The sequence below is a fragment of the Saccopteryx bilineata genome, chromosome 3, assembly GCF_036850765.1.
Source record: "Saccopteryx bilineata isolate mSacBil1 chromosome 3, mSacBil1_pri_phased_curated, whole genome shotgun sequence".
Taxonomy (NCBI): Eukaryota; Metazoa; Chordata; class Mammalia; order Chiroptera; family Emballonuridae; genus Saccopteryx; species Saccopteryx bilineata.
In genome coordinates, this window is record NC_089492.1 from 312,025,727 (window position 1) to 312,044,951 (window position 19,225).

Consider the following 19,225-nt stretch of genomic DNA (forward strand, 5'->3'; position numbering starts at 1 on the left):
CGCAGTGGATAGAGCATCAGCCTGGGATGCTGAAGACCCAGGTTTGAGACCCCGAGGTCACCAGTTTGAGCTTGGGCTCATCTGGTTTGAGGAAAAAGCTCACCAGCTTGGACCCAAGGTCGCTGACTCCAGCAAGGGGTTACTCGGTCTGCTGAAGGCCCGCAGTCAAGGCACATATGAGAAAGCAATCAATGAACAACTAAGGTGTTGCAATGCGCAACGAAAAACTAATGATTGATGCTTCTCATCTCTCCGTTCCTGTCTGTCTGTCCCTGTCTATCCCTCTTTCTGACTCTCTCTCTCTCTGTCTCTGTAAAAAAAAAAAAAAAAAAAAAAATTATCTCAGCCCTGGCTGCAAAGCTCAGTTGGTTAGAGCATCATCCCAATATGCCAAGGTTGTGGATTTGATCCCCAGTCAGTGCTTGTAGAAGAAGCAATCAATGAGTGCACGACTAACTGAAACAACTAAGTTTAATAAAGAGTTGATGCTTCTCTCTCTCTACCTTTCTCCCATCTCTCATTCTTCCTCTCTCTCTCTTTCAATCAATAGAAAAAGTAAAAATCACCTGACCAGGCAGGTGGTGGCATAGTGGATAGAGCATTGGCCTGGGATGCTGAGGACCCAGGTTCAAAACCCCGAGGTTGCTGGCTTGAGCGTGGGCTCATCTGGTTTGAGCGCAGGGTTGCTGGCTTGAGCGTGGTATCATAGATATGACCCCATGGTCACTGGCTTGAGCCCAAGGTCGCTGGCTTGAGCAAGGGGTCATTCACTCTGCTGTAGCCCCCCAGTCAAGGCACATATGAGAAAGTAATCAATAAACAACTAAGATGCTGCAAGGAAAAATTGATGCTTCTCATCTCTCTCCCTTCCTGTCTGTTCCTGTCTCTCTCTTGCAAAAAAAAAAAAAGAAAGAAAGAAAGAAAGAAAAATGAAAAAAAAAACCCAACAAAATAAAAAATTATTATTATTATTATTAATTTATTTAGTGAGAGGAGGGGAGGCAGAGACAGACTCCCATATGCGCCCAGACCGGGATCCACTGGTCATGCTCACTAGGGTGTGATGCTCTGCCCATCTAGGGCCCTTGCTCCGTTGCAACTGGAGCCATTTTTTTTAGTGCTTGAGGCAGAGGCCATGAAGCCATCCTCAGCGCCCAGGGTCAACTTGCTCTAATCGAGCCATGGCTGCAGGAGGGGAGGAGAAGAGAGAGGGTGAGTGAGAGAAAAGTAGGGGGGAGTGTAGAGAAGCACATGGATGCTTCTCCTGTGTGCCCTGACTGGAAATTGAACCTGGGACTTCCACACTATGGGCTGATGCTCTACCACTGAGCCAGCCAGCCAGGGCCTAAAACTTATTCTTTTTTTTTTTAAACTTTTTTTTTTTTTTTTTTTTTTTTTTTACAGAGGCAGAGATAGACAGGGACAGACAGACAGGAACGGAGAGAGATGAGAAGCATCAATCATCAGTTTCTCGTTGTGCGCGTTGCGACTTCTTAGTTGTTCATTGATTGCTTTCTCACATGTGCCTTGACCGTGGGCCTTCAGCAGACCAAGTAACCCCCTGCTGGAGCCAGCGACCTTGGGTCCAAGCTGGTGAGCTCTTTGCTCAAGCCAGATGAGCCCGCGCTCAAGCTGGCGACCTTGGGGTCTCGAACCTGGGTCCTTCCGCATCCCAGTCCGATGCTCTATCCACTGCGCCACCACCTGGTCAGGCTATTCTTTTTTTTTTTTAATGTTTTCCTTTTCTCCACTAATTTTTTTATTTGTTTTTTTTTGTGTGTGGCAGAGACAGGGAGAGTCAGAGAGAGGGACAGACAGACAGGAAGGGAGAGAGATGAAAAACATCAATTCTTTGTTGTGGTTCTTTAGTTGTTCATTGATTGATTTCTCATATATGCCTTGACCATGGGGCTACAGCAGACTGCGTAACCCCTTGCTTGAGCCAGCGACCTTGGGCTCAAGCTGGTGAGCTTTGCTCAAACCAGATGAGCCTGCGCTCAAGCTGGCGACCTCAGGGTCTCGAACCTGGGTCCTCCACATCCCAGTCCAACGCTCTATCCACTGCGCCACCGCCTGGTCAGGCTAAAACTTATCCTTTTTTATGGTGGTACTGTAGAGAAAGATTTCTTAGGATACAAAAGTACTATCCATGAAAGAAAAGACGCAGGTGCTCTCCCTTCCAGGAGCATACCCACACCTTTCCTCCCTCTCAGGCATGCATCACTTTTCTCTCCTAAACTCTAAGGGTCGCCTGACCAGGCGGTAGCTCAATGGATAGAGCGTCGGACTGGGATGCAGAGGACCCAGGTTCGAGATCCCGAGGTTGCCAGCTTGAGTGCGGGCTCATCTGGTTTGAGCAAAAGCCCACCAGCTTGAACCCAAGGTCGCTGGCTCCAGCAAGGGGTTACTCGGTCTGCTGAAGGCCTGTGGTCAAGGCACATATGAGAAAGCAATCAATGAACAACTAGGTGTCACAAAGCGTAATGAAAAACTGATGATTGATGCTTCTCATCTCTCTCCGTTCCTGTCTGTCTGTCCCTGTCTATCCCTCTCTCTGACTCACTCTCTGTCTCTGTAAAAAATAAATTAAAAAAAAAACAAACTCTAAGGGTCCCCATGAGACTTGCAACCAGGGACCAGTAGTGAGTGACAGCTCCTCCCAGGATAACCCTCTGAATTTGTCTTTAAGGCCCCTTTTCTCTCAATTTTCAGTTAGTAAGATCAATCCTACCTTGTCTCACTTCGGTTACTGTGATTTTTATTTCTCAGTGAGCCAAAGAAGCCCCATCTGGGCTCTCTCCTGTTGCTGCTTCTGTCCTAGGACCTTTCTTGTTTCACTGTCCCCAGCTGTGTGTGTGTGTGTGTGTGTGTGTGTGTGTGTGTGTGTGTGTGTGTGTCACAGGAAGGGAGATGAGGAGCATCAATTCTTTGTTGCAACACCTTAGTTGTTCATTGATTGCTTTCTCATATGTGCTTTGACCGGGGGCTACAGCAGAGCGAGTGACCCCTTGCTCAAGCCTGTGACCTTAGGCTTAAGCCAGCAACCTTGGGCTTCAAGCCAGCTGCTCTCTTTGGACTCAAGCCAGTTATGGTCCCACGCTCAAGCCAGTGACCCAGCACTAAAGCTGGTGAGCCCACACTCATGCTGGGTGAGCCCGCACTCAAGCTGGTGACCTTGAAGTTTCAAACCTGGGTTCTCTGCGTCCCAGTCTGATACTCTATCCACTGTGCCACCACCTGGTCAGGCTGTCTCTAGCTTTAATAAATATATATATTCTCAAAATAAATTTCAAAAAAATGGAAAGACTGTATAGTAAGTAAAACATCGAAAGAGACCATAAACAAAATGAGAAGAGGAGCCACAGGTTGTGAGAAGATATTTGCAACACGTGTAATTAACAGTGATTCTTAGCCATAATATATAAAGAACTCCTACAATTCAGTGAGAAAAAGACAAACAACTGAATAAGAAAATGGTCCAAAGAGTGAGGGGGAAACAGCTTCAGAAGTGCTGGAAGATGGAGAATGGGGGCAAGTTATGCACATGGAATGGGAACATGGTCCTGTACCTCACATCATATACAAAACAGTGGAGATGTAGTCCGTTAGTAGTCAGCAACCCAAGTGAAGACAGGCCTGGCAGGAGGGTGTGGGAACCTCATCAATCTGGTTGAGAATGAATTCAAGGTGGAGATGAGAGAGATTGTTTCTTTCTGGCCTGGGGAAAGAAGAGGCCGGCCTAGCCTAGAAGGCCAGTCTAGCCTAGAGGGAAAATGTGAGGCGAAAGACAAGGCTGGCTCCGAGCCAGAGTCTTGTCATGATCAGACAGGTCAGCCCTGCTTTTCCTTCCCAGTGATGCAATCCTGCACTTGGCTGACACCACCCTCTTTAGTTGACAGGGCCCAGCAGGCACTGCCTGTGGGCGGCCACGTGCCAAGCGCTTTGAGTAGCCTATTTCCTTGAGTGGCATAAAAACCACTGTCCTTCTAGGCACTCAGGCTGAAACTGTAAAAGGAACTCATTTCTCTTCTTTGCTTCTCACACTCCCATCCCAGGAAGCAGGAAATCCTCTTTGTTTAGCCTTCAAAATGCATTGCAATCCCAACCTCCGAGCTTCCACCCTGGGCCAGACACCATCATCTTCCACCTGAACTAGCTAGTTCAGTTACCTCCTCCTGCTTCTGCCCTTGCCCCCAACAGAAGCTCCAACCGAAGCTCCCAACCTGGCAGCAGAGTTTTTTTTTACAGTAGTGAGTATGGTCACTTCCCCCCTCAGTTTCTTCCTCAGCCCTATCCCCTCTCTACCCTCATCTCTCACCTGTCTGACTCACTCACTCTGTTCCATGCACACTGGCCTTTTTGCTTTGGCCTTCCTGAGACAGGCTAGTGAACCAGGACAAGTGGAATAAGAAAACTGGAGGGTTTTTCTTTTTTTATTTGAAAAAGAGAGAACAGGAGAGAGAGAGAAACATCAATTTATTGTTCCATTTATTTATGCATTCATTGGTTGATTCTTGTATGTGCTCTGACTGGGGATCGAACCTGTAACCTTGGTATATTAGGATGATGCTCTAACTGGCTGAGCTACCAGTCCAGGGCTAGAATAAGGAAACTGAAACAGATAGTTGCCCAGCAGTTTACAGTCATCTAGTCAATCACAAAATTCCATCTTCCCTAACCAAGTTCACTTAAGAGTAAAACGATTTACACTTCTCTTCCCCAATCAAAGGGTAAATAGCTTAAACCACCCTACTCAGGAAGATAGATAACAGGAATCCAATTAGTGCCATGTGTGCCAATCACATGCATAGATGGATGAATACAGGGGAATAAATCTCATTTAGGTATATCAGCATAAAAGCTGAATACACTATTGAGATCCTCCCTTAAGACATCCCCTAAAATTCCCACCTTTAGGAAACAGATGAGAACCCTCAAGACAAAGACCCAACAGGCCCTTTCTTCCCTCTCAGGTGCATCTTTACTTTTTTTTTCTTAAACTCTAAGGCCCAGGGGAGCAACAGGCAGTGGCAGCTCATCCCAAGCTTCCCCTCTGAACCTGTCCCCAAAGCTCCCTTTTTTTTTTTTTTTTAGAGATACAGAGAGAGGGATAGATAGGGACAGACAGACAAGAATGGGGAGAGATGAGAAGCATCAGTCATCGTTTTTTGTTGTGACACCTTAGTTGTTCATTGATTGCTTTCTCATATGTGCCTTGACCGTGGGCCTTCAGCAGACCAAGTAACCCTTTGCTCGAACCAGCGACCTTGGGTCCAAGCTAGTGAGCTTTGCCCAAACCAGATGAGCCTGCGCTTAAGCTGGTGACCTCGGGGTCTCGAACCTGGATCCTCCGCATCCCAGTCCAACGCTCTATCCACTGCACCACCGCCTGGTCAGGCCCCAAAGCTCCCTTTTCTCTAACTTTCCAGTGAACTAACAGTAGCCCCATCTTAGCTCATTTCTGTCACTGTGACTTTTACTTCCCAGTGAGTTCACGCAGCCTAGCATGGCTCACTTCTTTTCTATAATGCTTCCACTGAGCCAAAGCAGACCTGCCTAGGCTCTCTCCTACTGCTTCTTCTACCCTAAGCCCTTCCTTGTTTTACTGTACCCAGCTTTAATAAACATCCTCTCAAAATCACCTGGACCCATGTTGTGAAATCTTTCCTGTATCAAGTCAAGAACCCACACACACCCTGACCAGGTGGTGGCACAGTGGATAGAGCAGGGGTCAGGAAACTATGGCTCACAAGGCAGATGTGGCTCTTTTGATGGCTATATCTGGCCCACAGACAAATTTTAATAAAAAAATAATAACGTTAAAAATATAAAACATTCTCATGTATTACAATCCTTTCATTTCCTACAGCTCATGTTCATGGTTGTGGGTGGCTGGAGCCAATCACAGCTGTCCTCCGGGACAACACCAAATTTTTATTGGATAATGCGTAACATACACGGGTCATTGTGAGATCAGAAAGTAAACTTCCCTCCTTTTAATCAAGTAGTCAGTTAGCTAATTGTGGAAACCATTTTGACGAAGAAGATGGCTAAAAGAAAAAAAGATGAGGAGTATCGTACTTTTCAGCAGGAATGGACAGAGGAATTCACCTTTGTGGAGAAGGCAGGCTCTTCAGTGTGTCTAATATGCAATGATAAAATTGCATTGATGAAACGGTCAAATATAAAGCAGCACTTTGACACATGCCGTACTACATTTGCATTGAAATATCCAGCGGAGGACAGCAGGAAGAAAGCATGTCAAGAGCTACTGTGCAGAGTGCAAGCTAGTCAGCAGCAACTCCGTGTTTGGACCCAACAAGGTGACTGGAATTCGGCTAGCTTTGCTGGTGCTTTAGCAATTGTGAGAAACAAAAAGCCATTCACAGATGGGGAGTATGCCAAAACATCCATGCTTGATGTTGCCAATGAACTTTTTGACGACTTTTCAGATAAAGACAAGATAATCAAACGACTAAAAGACATGCTTCTCTCTTTCCCCAGCTGCCGTTAAGGTGCTCAGTTCTTCCGAGGAAGCTAAGGCCGCGTTGGGGTGAGGTCCTCACTTCTTCTGGCGACTAGCACCGATCCGGCAGTGCTGGCCCAGCACTCGCCCACACCATGGCCTCTGTCTCGGAGTTAGCCTGCATCTACTTGGCCCTCATCCTGCACGACGATGAGGTGACGGTGACGGAGGACAAGATCAATGCCCTCAATAAAGCAGCTGGTGTAAATGTTGAACCTTTCTGGCCAGGCTTGTTTGCAAAGGCTCTGGCCAATGTCAACATTGGGAGCCTCATCTGCAATGTAGGAGCTGGTGGACCTGCCCCAGCAGCTAGTGCTGCTCCAGCAGGAGGTTCCGCCCCTTCCACCACTGCTGCCCCAGCTGAGGAAAAGAAAGTGGAAGCAAAGACAGAAGAATCTGAGGAATCTGATGATGACATGGGCTTTGGTCTTTTTGACTAAACTTCTTTTGTAACATTCAATAAAAAGCTGAACTCTGAAAAAACAAAAAAGACATGCCTCTGTCGGCAGGAACTGTTCACGATCGTACCATCATGATGGCAAATCAAATTGAGGCAACACAAGTGAAGGACATAAATGCAGCACCATTCTTTTCTTTCGCTTTGGATGAGTCAACATACGTAAGCCATTTATCCCAGTTCAGTGTGATTGTAAGTATGCTGTCGGTGACACACTACGTGAGGAAAGTCTTGCTGTTTTGCCTATGAAAGAGACAACAAGAGGGGAGGATTTATTTATGTCTTTCACTGAGTTCACTAAAGAAAAAAATCTACCGATGGATAAACTTATTTTGGTGTGTACTGATGGTGCTCCGTGCACGGTGGGAAAACAGAGGATTCGTAGTGCTTCTTTGTGAACATGAAAAGAGACCCATCCTAAGTTTTCACTGCATCCTACATCAGGAGGCGCTTTGTGCTCAGATGTGTGGCAAGCAGCTTGGTGAGGTGATGTCGCTGGTTATTCGGGTGATCAACTTCATTGTTGCCCGAGCTTTAAACTTTTTTTTTTTTTTTTTTTGTATTTTTCTATAGCTGGAAACGGGGAGAGACAGTCAGACAGACTCCCGCATGCACCCGACCGGGATCCACCCGACACGCCCACCAGGGGCGAAGCTCTGCCCACCAGGGGGCGATGCTCTGCCCCTCCGGGGAGTCACTCTGCCGTGATCAGAGCCACTCTAGCGCCTGGGGCAGAGGCCAAGGAGCCATCCCCAGCGCCCGGGCCATCTTTGCTCCAATGGAGCCTTGGCTGCGGGAGGGGAAGAGAGAGACAGAGAGGAAGGGGGTGGGGTGGAGAAGCAAATGGGCGCTTCTCCTGTGTGCCCTGGCCGGGAATGGAACCCGGGTCCCCCGCACGCCAGGCCGACGCTCTACCGCTGAGCCAACCGGCCAGGGGTTGCCCGAGCTTTAAATGATCACCAGTTTAAAACACTGCTGGATGAAGTTGGGAATAATTATCCTGGTCTGCTTCTGCACAACAATGTGCATTGGTTGTCAAGAGGGAAGGTGCTCAGCTATTTCGCAGCTTGTCTGAGCAAAATCCAGACTTTTCTTTTTCTTTTTTTTTTTTTGTATTTTTCTGAAGCTGGAAACAGGGAGAGACAGTCAGACAGACACCCGCATGCGCCCGACCGGGATCCACCCAGCAAGCCCACCAGGGGCTACGCTCTGCCCACCAGGGGGTGATGCTCTGCCCCTCCGGGGCGTTGCTCTGTTGCGACCAGAGCCACTCTAGCGCCTGGGGCAGAGGCCAAGGAGCCATCCCCAGCGCCCGGGGCCATTTTTGCTCCAATGGAGCCTCAGCTGCGGGAGGGGAAGAGAGAGACAGAGAGGAAGGAGAGGGGGAGGGTGGAGAAGCAGATGGGCGCTTCTCCTGTGTGCCCTGGCCGGGAATCAAACCCGGGACTTCTGCACGCCAGGCCGACGCTGTACCGCTGAGCCAACCAGCTAGGGCCCGGACTTTTCTTGAAATGAAAAATGTCGAGCATCTTGAGTTAGCTAACACTGAGTGGCTCCTGAAGTTCTACTATCTCGTGGACATGACTGAACATCTGAACCAGCTCAAAGTGAAAATGAAAGGCTTTGGAAATACAGTCTTATCCCTTCAACAAGCAGTGTTTGCATTTGAAAACAAGCTGGAACTCTTCATGGCAGACATTGAAACAGGTCATTTACTACACTTTGAAAAACTGGGAGAGTTTAAAGATGCATGCACAGTAAGTAACCCTGCTCAACATCTTGATCTCCAGCAGCTAGCGGGTTTCACATCTAATCTCCTGCAGTCATTCTAAGCGTGTTTTGGAGAATTTTGTAAGCGCACTCATCTTTTTAAGTTCATTACCCATCCACACAGTGTGCAGTGGACAGCATCGACCTGAGTTACATCCCCAATGTTTTTGTCAGAGATTTTGAGCTACAAGCTGCTGACCTGAAGGCCTCAGACATGTGAGTGAATAAGTTCAAGCCACTGAATGAAGATTTGGAAAGACTTGCACAACAGCAAGCAGAGTTGGCGAGCAAATACAAGTGGGGAGAAATGAAAAAACTTCAACCTGTGGACCACCTGATTGTCAAAACTTGGAACGTGCTTCCCGTCACATACCACACACTGCAGCTTGTGAGTATTGCTGTACTGACAATTTTTGGCTCTATGTATGCATGTGAGCAGTCTTTCTCACATTTAAAGAATGTTAAGACCAACCTACGATCACGTTTAATGGATGGAAGTCTCAATGCCTGCATGAAGCTTAACCTTACCACATATCAACCAGACTACAAAGCCATCAGCAAAACCATGCAGCACCAGAAGTCGCATTAATGGTAAGAAGTACTTTTTTCATCATTGGTTAGCAACAGCATAACAACATTATTAAAAAGAATTCAGAGACTTATTGTATTTTAAAAGTGTTAGTCTTACATAAAATGCACACATTTACTTGTATTTAGTGTTAAACATATTGTATGGTTCTCACGGAATTACATTTTGAAATATGTGGCGTTCATGGCTCTCTCAGCCAAAAAGGTTCCCGAACCCTGGGATAGAGCGTCGGACTGGGATGCGGAGGACCCAGGTTCGAGACCCCGAGATTGCCAGCTTGAATGTGGGCTCATCTGGTTTGCTCAAAGCTCACCAGCTCGGACCCAAGATCACTGGATTGAGCAAGGGACTCCCTGGTCTGCTGAAGGCCCACAGTCAAGGCACATATGAGAAAGCAATCAATGAACAACTAAGGTGTTGCAATGAAAAACTAATGATTGATGCTTCTCATCTCTCTCTGTTCCTGTCTGTCTGTTCCTATCTATCCCTCTCTCTGACTCTCTCTCTGTCCCTGTAAAAAGAAAAAAAGAACCCACACACCACTGGCCAGCCTGAGGTGGACCTGCTCAGGGTCTAGTCCTTTTCTGGTGGCATTACCAGACACAGTACTGCCTTAGGGCTTATGCAAGGGTCCTTTCAATACCCCTAAAAGGTAGGTATTATGACTATCCCATTTTATAGATGAGACCAAGGCACAGAGAGATGAAGTCACCCGCCCAAGGCTATCCAGCTCTCATTCATTGAGTTCTTGCTGCAGGTCAAGTTCTGTACTCAGCCCTGGATGTGTGGGCTCTGAGAGGAGGTCAGGGTTGTCTGCTGAAGGATCTGCGGCCCAAAGAGGTGAAATCACTTAACTGGGCCCACACAGCCGGGAAGTGGCAGGTCCAGGATGAAAACAGGTCTGTCTGTAGCCAGGGCACCCTCTCCCTTTAGTTGAAAGCCTGAGCTGGAAGAATGGGTATCCTCAATTCCTTTGTTTTGTTTGTTTGTTTGTTTTTGTTTTTAGTGAGAAAGAGTGGGGGACAGACAGACAGGAAGGGATAGAATTGAGAAGCATCAATTCTTTGTTGTGGCAACTTAGTTGTTCATTAATTGCTTTCTCATATGTGCCTTGACTGGGGGGTTCCCGCAGAGCAAATGACCCCTTGCTCAAGTCAGTGACCTTGGGCTTCAAGCCAGCAACCTTGGGCTCAAGCCAGCGACCTTTGGGCTCAAGCCAGCAACCATGGGGTCATGTCTACGATCCCACACTCAAACCAGTGACCTCACGCTCAAGCTGGTGAGCCTGCGCTCAAGCTAGTGACTTTGGGGTTTTGAACCTCAGCTTCCCAGGCCAATGTTCCATCCACTTCACCACTGCTTGGTCAGGTTGTTGTTGTTTTTTAATTTTTAATTTATTGATTGATTTTTTTATAGAGAGTGAGAAAGAAATAAATTTTGTTGTTCCACCCATCCATGAACCCACCATCTGACTCTTGTCTGTGCCCCAGCCAGGAATCAAACCCGCAACCTTGGCACATCAGGATGATGCACTAACCATGTTGTTTGTATTGTTTTTTGTTATTGGATAACCCTGTGCCCTCATACCCCCTCCAATGTCCACACCTGCATTTATTTTGAAGTAAATCTCAGATATTATATCATCCATCCATATGTCCCTTGGTATCTAGGAAGCCTTAGCATCATGAAATTACAGACTCATTGACCTCTGAGGTGATATGTGACCTCCTTGAGGTTGACTCATTTTGTGAAATTCATTGGAGTTGTGACCAACAGGGAGGCTGCTGAAGCTAGACAACCTGGGTTCAAGTCCAGTTTTTCCACTTACTGGCTACACAACATCAGAGAGAGTCTCAGTTTTCTCATCTGTCAAATGGGGGCAATAAGAGCAGTTTCTCTTCACAGGGCTACTGGGAGGGTCAAAGGAGTCACATATTTAAAACAGCACCTGCACTTAATGAGAATTCATAAATGCTTGTCCTTGAGATTTCAAATCCTTGCCTCTTTGAGCTATAAAACTCCCAGTGCTCACCCAATACAAACACCAGGAACACGTGGCAGTGGCACTACGAACAAAGTTGACTAAACCAGTGTTTCAGTACATATTTTTTAAAAAAATACCAAAATGCCATTGTTAATACAAATATATTTTTAGAGTGGGGACAGAGAGGGTGACAGAGACAGAGCAAGGAGGGGAGAGAGATGAGAAGCATCAGCTCGTAGTTTCAGCCATTTACTTGTTCATTGATTGCTTTCTCATATGTGCCTTGACTGGGGGAGGGGGCAAGCTGAGCCAGTGACCCTTTGCTTAAGCCAGTGACCTTGGGCTTAAGCCAGCGTCAGCGACTTTGGGCTTTAAGCCAGCGACCATAGGTTCATGTCAATGACCCCACGCTCAAGCCAGAGACCCCACACTCAAGCTGGTGAGTCCGCACTCAAGCCATGACCTCAGGTTTCGAACTCAGGACCTCAGCATGCCAGGTTGACACTCTACCCACTGATCCACCACTGGTCAGGTAATAAACAAATGTTTCAGTATGAAAAAAAGGAAGGTGGCATTTGATCTTCCTCATCTTCTCTGCTTTGTTTCAGAACTTAAGAGTCAAGCTCAATCCATTGACAGAAGAATGGATAAACAAAATGTAGCATCTGTATAATGGAACATTACTCAACCCTGAAAAGGAAGGAAGTTCTGATTGATGCAACAACATGGCTGAACCTAGGAAACATCACACTGAGTGAAAGAAGCCAGACACAAAAGACCACATGTTGTATGATTCCATTTTTATGAAATGTCCAGAATAGACAGATCTATAAAGACAGAAAGCAGATTAGTGTTTCCTAGGGGCTGGGAGGGATGGAGAGATTAGAGAGTGATGTCTGTGGGTGCAGGGTTTCTTTTTGGGGTGATAAAAATCTTCTAATATTGATTACGGTGATGGAACCCAACTCTGAATATATCAAAAACCATTGAGGTGTATACTTTAAATGGATTCCAAAAAGTTATATGCTATGTGATTCTGTTTATATAACATTATATGCCTGACCTGTGGTGGTGCAGTGGATAAAGCGTCGACCTGGAAACGCTGAGGTCACCAGTTCGAAACCCTGGGTTTGCCTGGTCAAAGCACATATGGGAGTTGATGCTTCCTGCTCCTCCCTTCATTTCTCTCTCTTCCTCTCTCTCTCCTTTCTAAAATGAATAAATAAAAAAAAGTATTAACATTATATATATAACATTCTCGACATGACAAAGTCGTAGAAATGGAGAACAGATTCGTGGTCGCCAGGGGTTAGAGAAGGGATGGGGGTGGGGAGAGCATGGGCGGTAATAAAAGGGCAACAGGCAGGACCCTGGTGGTGGAAATGGTCTTGACCGTATCAATGTCAATATGCTGGTTTTGACATTAGACAGTTGATCCTCATTATTTGGCGACTCCGTATTTGTGAGGCAAATATATAAAAATCCCAAAATAAATACAGTACTTTCGTCAGTTGTGGGCAGTTTAGTGGTCATTCCCAGCCATGTACAAACTGGCCACAAAAAAAAAAATCTGAGTTTTCCAACACACACATTCCCAGCTGGGGTCGAACAAGGTGGAGCTCTGCCTTCTCCATTCCGCTTTCATGCTTTCAACAAGTGTCCTTTTCATGGTCTATTTAGTGCCACATTTTTCACATTTTTTGTGTGTACGTGTGGGGTTTTTTTGGGTGACTGCTGTTTAAAATGGCCCACAGGCGTAGTGCTGACATGCTGTCCAGTGAGTCTAAGCACAAGAACACAGTGATGTGCTTTATGGAGAAAATACATAGGTTTTTTTTATGAGTTAGATGAGCTTTGTTCAGGCAGGAGTTCTAGTGCTGTTGGCCTGTGTTCAGCTGGAGCAGTCAACAATGTTTTTATACAAGGTGTCTTTAAGCAAAAACACAAATGAAACAAAGTTGTATATGGGTGGTTTCCTGAAAATGTGATGAAGCTTGCAGGAACCTAACCCTGTACTTTCCCCAGGAACAGCAGTTCAGTATTTGTGAACTGAGGGGCTGTGGGGACTTTAGAGAACAGAGCTGCTATGAATAAGGAGAATGGACTGTATTATTGTTTTATAATAGGTTCCCATTGGGGCAATCTGAGCCAAGGGCAAACAAGATCTCTTTGTATGATTTCTTTTTTTTTTCTTTTTTCTTCTTTTTTAAGTGAGAGGAGGGGAACTAGAGAGACAGACTCCCGCATGTGCCCCAACTGGGATCCACCCAGCAACCTCCATCTGGGGCCCATGATCTGCCCCTCTGGGATCATGCTTGCAACCAAGCTATTTTTAGCGCCTGAGGCAGAGGCTCCAGGGAGCCATCCTCAGTGCCAGGGGCCAGTGTTCTCAAACAAATCAAGTCATGGCTGCAGGAGGGAAGGAGAGAGAGAGAGAAAAAAAGAGAGAGAGAGAAGGGGGAAGGTTGGAGAAGCAAATGGTCACTTCTCCTGTGTGCCCTGACTGGGACATCCTCATACTGGCAATACTTTACCACTGAAGCAACAGGCCAGGGCCTGTATTATTTCTTAAAACTGCATGTAAGCCATAGCCCAGTAGCTCAGTTAGTTAGAGCGTTGTCCTGAAGTGCCAAATTTGTTGGTTGGATCCCAGGTCAGGACACACACAAGAATCAATCCATGAGTGCGCGGATACATGAAATAGCAGATCTCTCTTGTCTCTGCTCCATCTCTAAAATCAATAAATAAATTTTAAAGAACTGCATGTGGATCTACGACTATCTCAAAATAAAGTTTAATTAAAGAAAAAGACAAGAAGCACTGTTCAGGCACTGGGTGAGAAAGAACTGTTCACCAGAAAGATACTTGTAAAATTTTCCACTGTGAGAGATGTGGTCGGAAAGTTTTCTTAATGAGTAAGCTTGGTTTCATATGAAATTCATATGAAAGTATGACACAGCCTGCAATTGGGTGCAACTCAAGACATAAATGATTCAAATGTCCCCTGGTCAGATGTCTGAGTGGTAGAGTGTTGGCTCAGCGAATGGATGTCTTGGGTTCAATTTCCAATCAGGTCACACAGGAGAAGTGACCATCTGCTTCTCTCTCCCTCACTCTCCCCTACACCTCCTCTTCCCCTCCTACAGCTAGTGGCTTAATTAGTTCCAGCTTGGCCCTGGCCATTGAGGATAGCTCAGTGGATTAGAGCATCGGCCCCAGATGGGGGTTGCTGGGTAGGTCCTGGTCGGGGCGCATGAGGGAGTCTGTTTCTCTATCTCCAGTCCTGTCACTTCAAATAAATAAATAAATGAATGAATGAATAAATAATTCAAATGTTACATTATCAAAAAATATTGCTGTACAAAAATACCAGTCAGTATTTTTGTAATTAAAAATAGCATGTGGCCCTGGCTGGTTGTTTCAGCGGTAGAGTGTCGGCCTAGCATGTGGATGTCCCAGGTTTGATTTCCGGTCAGGGCACACAGGAGAGGGGCCTATCTGCTTCTCCACCCCTCCCCCTCTCCTTTTTCTCTGTCTCTTTCTTCCCCTCCCGCAGCCAAGGCTCCATTGAAGCAAAGTTCACCCAGGCGCTAAGGATGGCTCTATGGCCTTCATCTCAGGTGCAAAAAATGGCTCCAGTTGCAACAGAGCAAGGGCCCCAGATGGGCAGAGCATCGCCCCCTAGTGGGCATGCGGGGTAGATCCCAGTCAACTGCATGCGAGAGTCTGTCTCTCTGCCTCCCTGCTTTTCACTTCAGAAAAATTTTAAAAATAAAATATAATGTTATTTTGGGATACTAAAAACTGAAGAAGAGGTGTGGGAAGCTCTAATTTATAGCTGGTCTATCAGAAGCATAGGTGACAACCTGGGACTTGTGACAGGTATTTGAAGTGAGAACAGTCTTATGGGGACTGTTAACCCATGTAATCTGAGGCTATCTCCACATAGATTATGTCAGAATTGAGCTGAATTGCCTGACCAGGCGGTGGCGCAGTGGATAGAGCGTCGGACTGGGATGCAGAGGACCCAGGTTCGAGACCTCAAGGTCGCCAGCTTGAGCGTGGGCTCATCTGGTTTGAGCAAAAGTCTACCAGCTTGAACCCAAGGTCGCTGGGTCCAACAAGGGGTTACTCGGTCTGCTGAAGACCCGCGGTCAAGGCACATATGAGAAAGCAATTAATGAACAACTAAGGTGTTGCAAACGCAATGAAAAACTAATGATTGATGCTTCTCATCTCTCTCCGTTCCTGTCTGTCTGTCCCTGTCTATCCCTCGCTCTGACTCACTTTCTGTCTCTGAAATAAATAAATAAATAAAAAATAAAGACTTAAAAGAATTGAGCTGAATTTGTGGGACACCCTACAATGGGGTAAGAAAGTGAAGGGGGTGGGGGGGAAGGTCTTCCTATCCAAGGGTGACAGGCCTAGGGTCAAAGACCTCAGAACAGATCTGAGCAGGGATGAACATGGGCTCAGATCTCATGTGTAGAGAGAAAGGAAAGAATAATAGCTGCCTTGCTGTTCTTCAACAGCAGACATGCTGTTACCTCAGACCTTCGTACATGCTGTCCCATGGCTGGGACCTCTCTCTCTCTTCTTCTAGATTGCATCATATCTTTTCCTCGCACCTCTTCCTTCAGGTTGTCTTTCAAGGGCACACTTTTCCCCCTGTCCTGCCTTTATTTGTTTGTTTGTATTCTTGAGACAGACAGAGAGAGAGAGAGAGAGAGAGAGAGAGAGAGAGAGAGGAAGGAAGGGAGAGAGATGAGAAGCATCAATTCTTCGTTGCAGCTTCTTAATTGTTCATTGATTGCTTTCTCATATGTGCCTTGAGGGGGGGGGGGATCCAGCGAAGCCTGTGACCCCTTGCTTAAGCCAGCAACCTTGGACTCAAGCCAGCAAGCATGGGGTCGTACTGATACTCAAGCCGGTGACCCTGTGCTGAAGTTATCAAACCCACACTCAAGCCTGCAACCTCAGGGTTTCAAACCTGGGTTCTCTGCGTCCCAGATCGACACTCTATCCACTGCACCACCATCAGTCTGGCCCCTGCTCTGTCCTTTAACACTGTACCTCCCTCACCCCCCTTACTGCCCCCTCCTTTATCTCCTCCCCTTCCTGCCGCCCAGCACTTAGGCCCATGTAACTTACTCTATATTTATTTTACTGGTTTATTTCATCACTGCCGGTCACCATCTACTGCTCTCTAAGGCAGGAGTTTGGTTGCTCACTGCTGCCTCCCCAGTGCCTGGAAGGGGTCTAGCCCACAGTAGGTGCTGGGGAAATAGTGGTTGAATGAATGAATGAGAGAATGAAAGAATGAACTGGGGATCAAAACAAGGGGACCTAGAAGGGAAATTTTAAAAATTTCTTGAACAGGTGGTGGCAGAGTAGATACAGCTTCAGTCTGGGATGCTGAGGACCTAGGTTTGAAACCCTGAGGTTGCCAGCTTGAGTGTGGTATTATAGACATGACCCCATGGTCCTTGGATTGAGCCTAAAGGTCGCTGGCTTTAGCAAGGGGCCACTGGCTTGCCTGGAGCCTCCAGGTCAGGCACATATGAGAAAGCAATCAATGAACAACTAAGGTGCCACAACCAAAGTTGATGCTTCTCATCTCTCTCCCTTCCTGTCTGTCCTATCTGTCCCTCTCTGGCTTTCTCTCTCTCTCACTTAAAAACACTTTCTTTTTTCATGTAAAGAAAGTGTATTTTTTAAAATATATTTGTTGATTTTAGAAAGAGTGGAAGGGAGAGAGACAGAAACATCAATCTGTTCCTGAATATGCCTTCACCAGGGATCAAACCCCAAACCTTTGCATATCGGGACAATGCTCTAACCAACTGAGCTATCTGGACAGGGCTAAAGGACGTTTAAATGAGACTCTTCAATTTACTGAACACAGTTGTTTTGTACCTGGAGGCAAAGGTGAGAGAGTGAGTCCTGGCACCAGCCTCCAGTTCACTCTCTCTAAGGAGCTGGGGACCCTTGGTGGTCTGGGGAGGTCTGGGCAGGTCTGGGCTTGCCCTTCCCTGTGCTGGGAGAGTTTGCAGGCCTTCCCCCTTCATTTTATCTCTCTCTTCTCCTGTTTTCTCTCTCTCCTTAACAACAAAAACCCGAGGGCAGGGTCTTCCTCCAGTTCATATAATCAGAGTTTGAACCATGTAAAATGTTCATTCTTGGTTGAAAAAGGGCTGTACACATAACATACATGAATATTACTTAAATTATTCAACCCAAAGATAGGTTTTTGTTGGTCAAATAAGTTTGTAAATTGATATATATGTTTGCTTGCTTAGAGTTTGCATTGTGTGTGGGGGACAGGCTGTAAGCAGGCCAGGTCATTATAGCGTAAAGCTTAGTTTTAAGACTAAGCTTTTTGCCTGACCAGGCGGTGGCGCAGTGGATAAAGCATTGGACTGGGATGCAGAGGACCCAGGTTCGAAACCCCAAGGTCACCAGATTGAGCGGGGGCTCATCTGGTTTGAGCCAAAAGCCCACCAGCTTGAACCCAAGGTTGCTGGCTCCAGCAAGGGATTACTCGGTCTGCTGAAGGCCCGTGGTCAAGGCACATATGAGAAAGCAATCAATGAACAACTAAGGTGTTGCAACGCACAATGAAGAACTGATGATTGATGCTTCTCATCTCTCTCCATTCCTGGTCTATCCCTCTCTCTCTCTCTCTCTCTCTCTCTGAAAAAAAAAAAAAAAAAGACTAAGCTTTTCCCCACACCCTTGACTGTTGCATGATGTGGGGTGGTGCATTCTCATTAGGAATCCCATTATGCCTCAGATAAGTGACTTTGTATCAGAGACTTCCCTATTTGTATATTGGATTAAAGGTTTTGATTTCTACACTATAGAGTGGGGCAGACCGGGAGCTTGCTCTCTCTCAGTTCCTGAGATTAGCATTAGAGAAGAGAGCAGAAAAAGGCCACGTGGAGGAGAGAAGAAGCAGCCAAGATGGTGGAATGCTGAAGGAGAAGCCAGTTAGTACAGAGTTTGTGCAGAGAGAAGGAGATGGGGAACAGAGGTGAATAAGGCTGGTGAGCTAGAAACCTTTGATTCTAGGAAACTCGGATAAGTCAGTAGCTTTGTGAGCACTGAATGAGTGGGTTTTGGAGCCCAGTGTGTGTTTTTACTTGCAAGCCGGGTGCAAGCTAGGATTAAAGATGATGGCTCACCAGTTTTGGGCTCCGTTGTTTCTTTACCTAGTGTCTGAATCCAATGTGAACCTGCATGGGCCGGGCAGCTATGATGGTGGCCCTGGCTACTGGCTTTACCAGTTTCCACCTTTGATTCCCAGCTTTTTGGTCCTCTCGTTTTGTAGCAAGCTTCTTCCATTATGCCTTTACCTCGTTCTGGACATTTAATTTCTATAGGCTGCATTTCCGGCAGTGGGTTGCTGAGTCAAAGGTAAAATCCATTTTTGATTGTAGTAGGTGCTGCCAGATTCCCTTCCAAAAAGCCTGTAACCATTCTCATTGCCTTTGTAATGGATGTGGCCTTTATCCACAGAGCCCACCCAGCAGCAGGGGAGGGCCCCTCGGTAATTTGTGCCATTCTGTGGGTATAAAGGGAACCTCCGGGTTATTTGAATATGCTTAGCCCTGCCTCCTGTGGAGGCTGAGTATCTTTCTTCTTTTCTTTTTTTCTTTTTGAAGGTTTTATTGATTGATTCCAGAGAGAGGGGAGAGAAAGAGAGAGAGAAGGGGTGGGGAAGGAGTGGGAAGCATCATCTACTGTGAGTCTCTTTTTATTGCTCTGAAAAATATCTCTTTAAATGCCCTTTTTATGTTTCTGTTAGGATGTTTGTCTTATTGACTTGCCAAAGCTTATTATATATGCTAAACCTTTATGGATCATTGGCATCACAAGTATTTTCTTCTCATTTGTCAT

General features: G+C 46.3%; 1 pseudogene; it reads left to right on the forward strand.

The window, feature by feature from the left end:
* Positions 1–6,454: 6,454 nt before the first annotated feature.
* On the forward strand, positions 6,455–7,003 carry LOC136329315 (large ribosomal subunit protein P1 pseudogene; annotated as a pseudogene).
* The last annotated feature ends 12,222 nt before the right edge of the window (positions 7,004–19,225 follow it).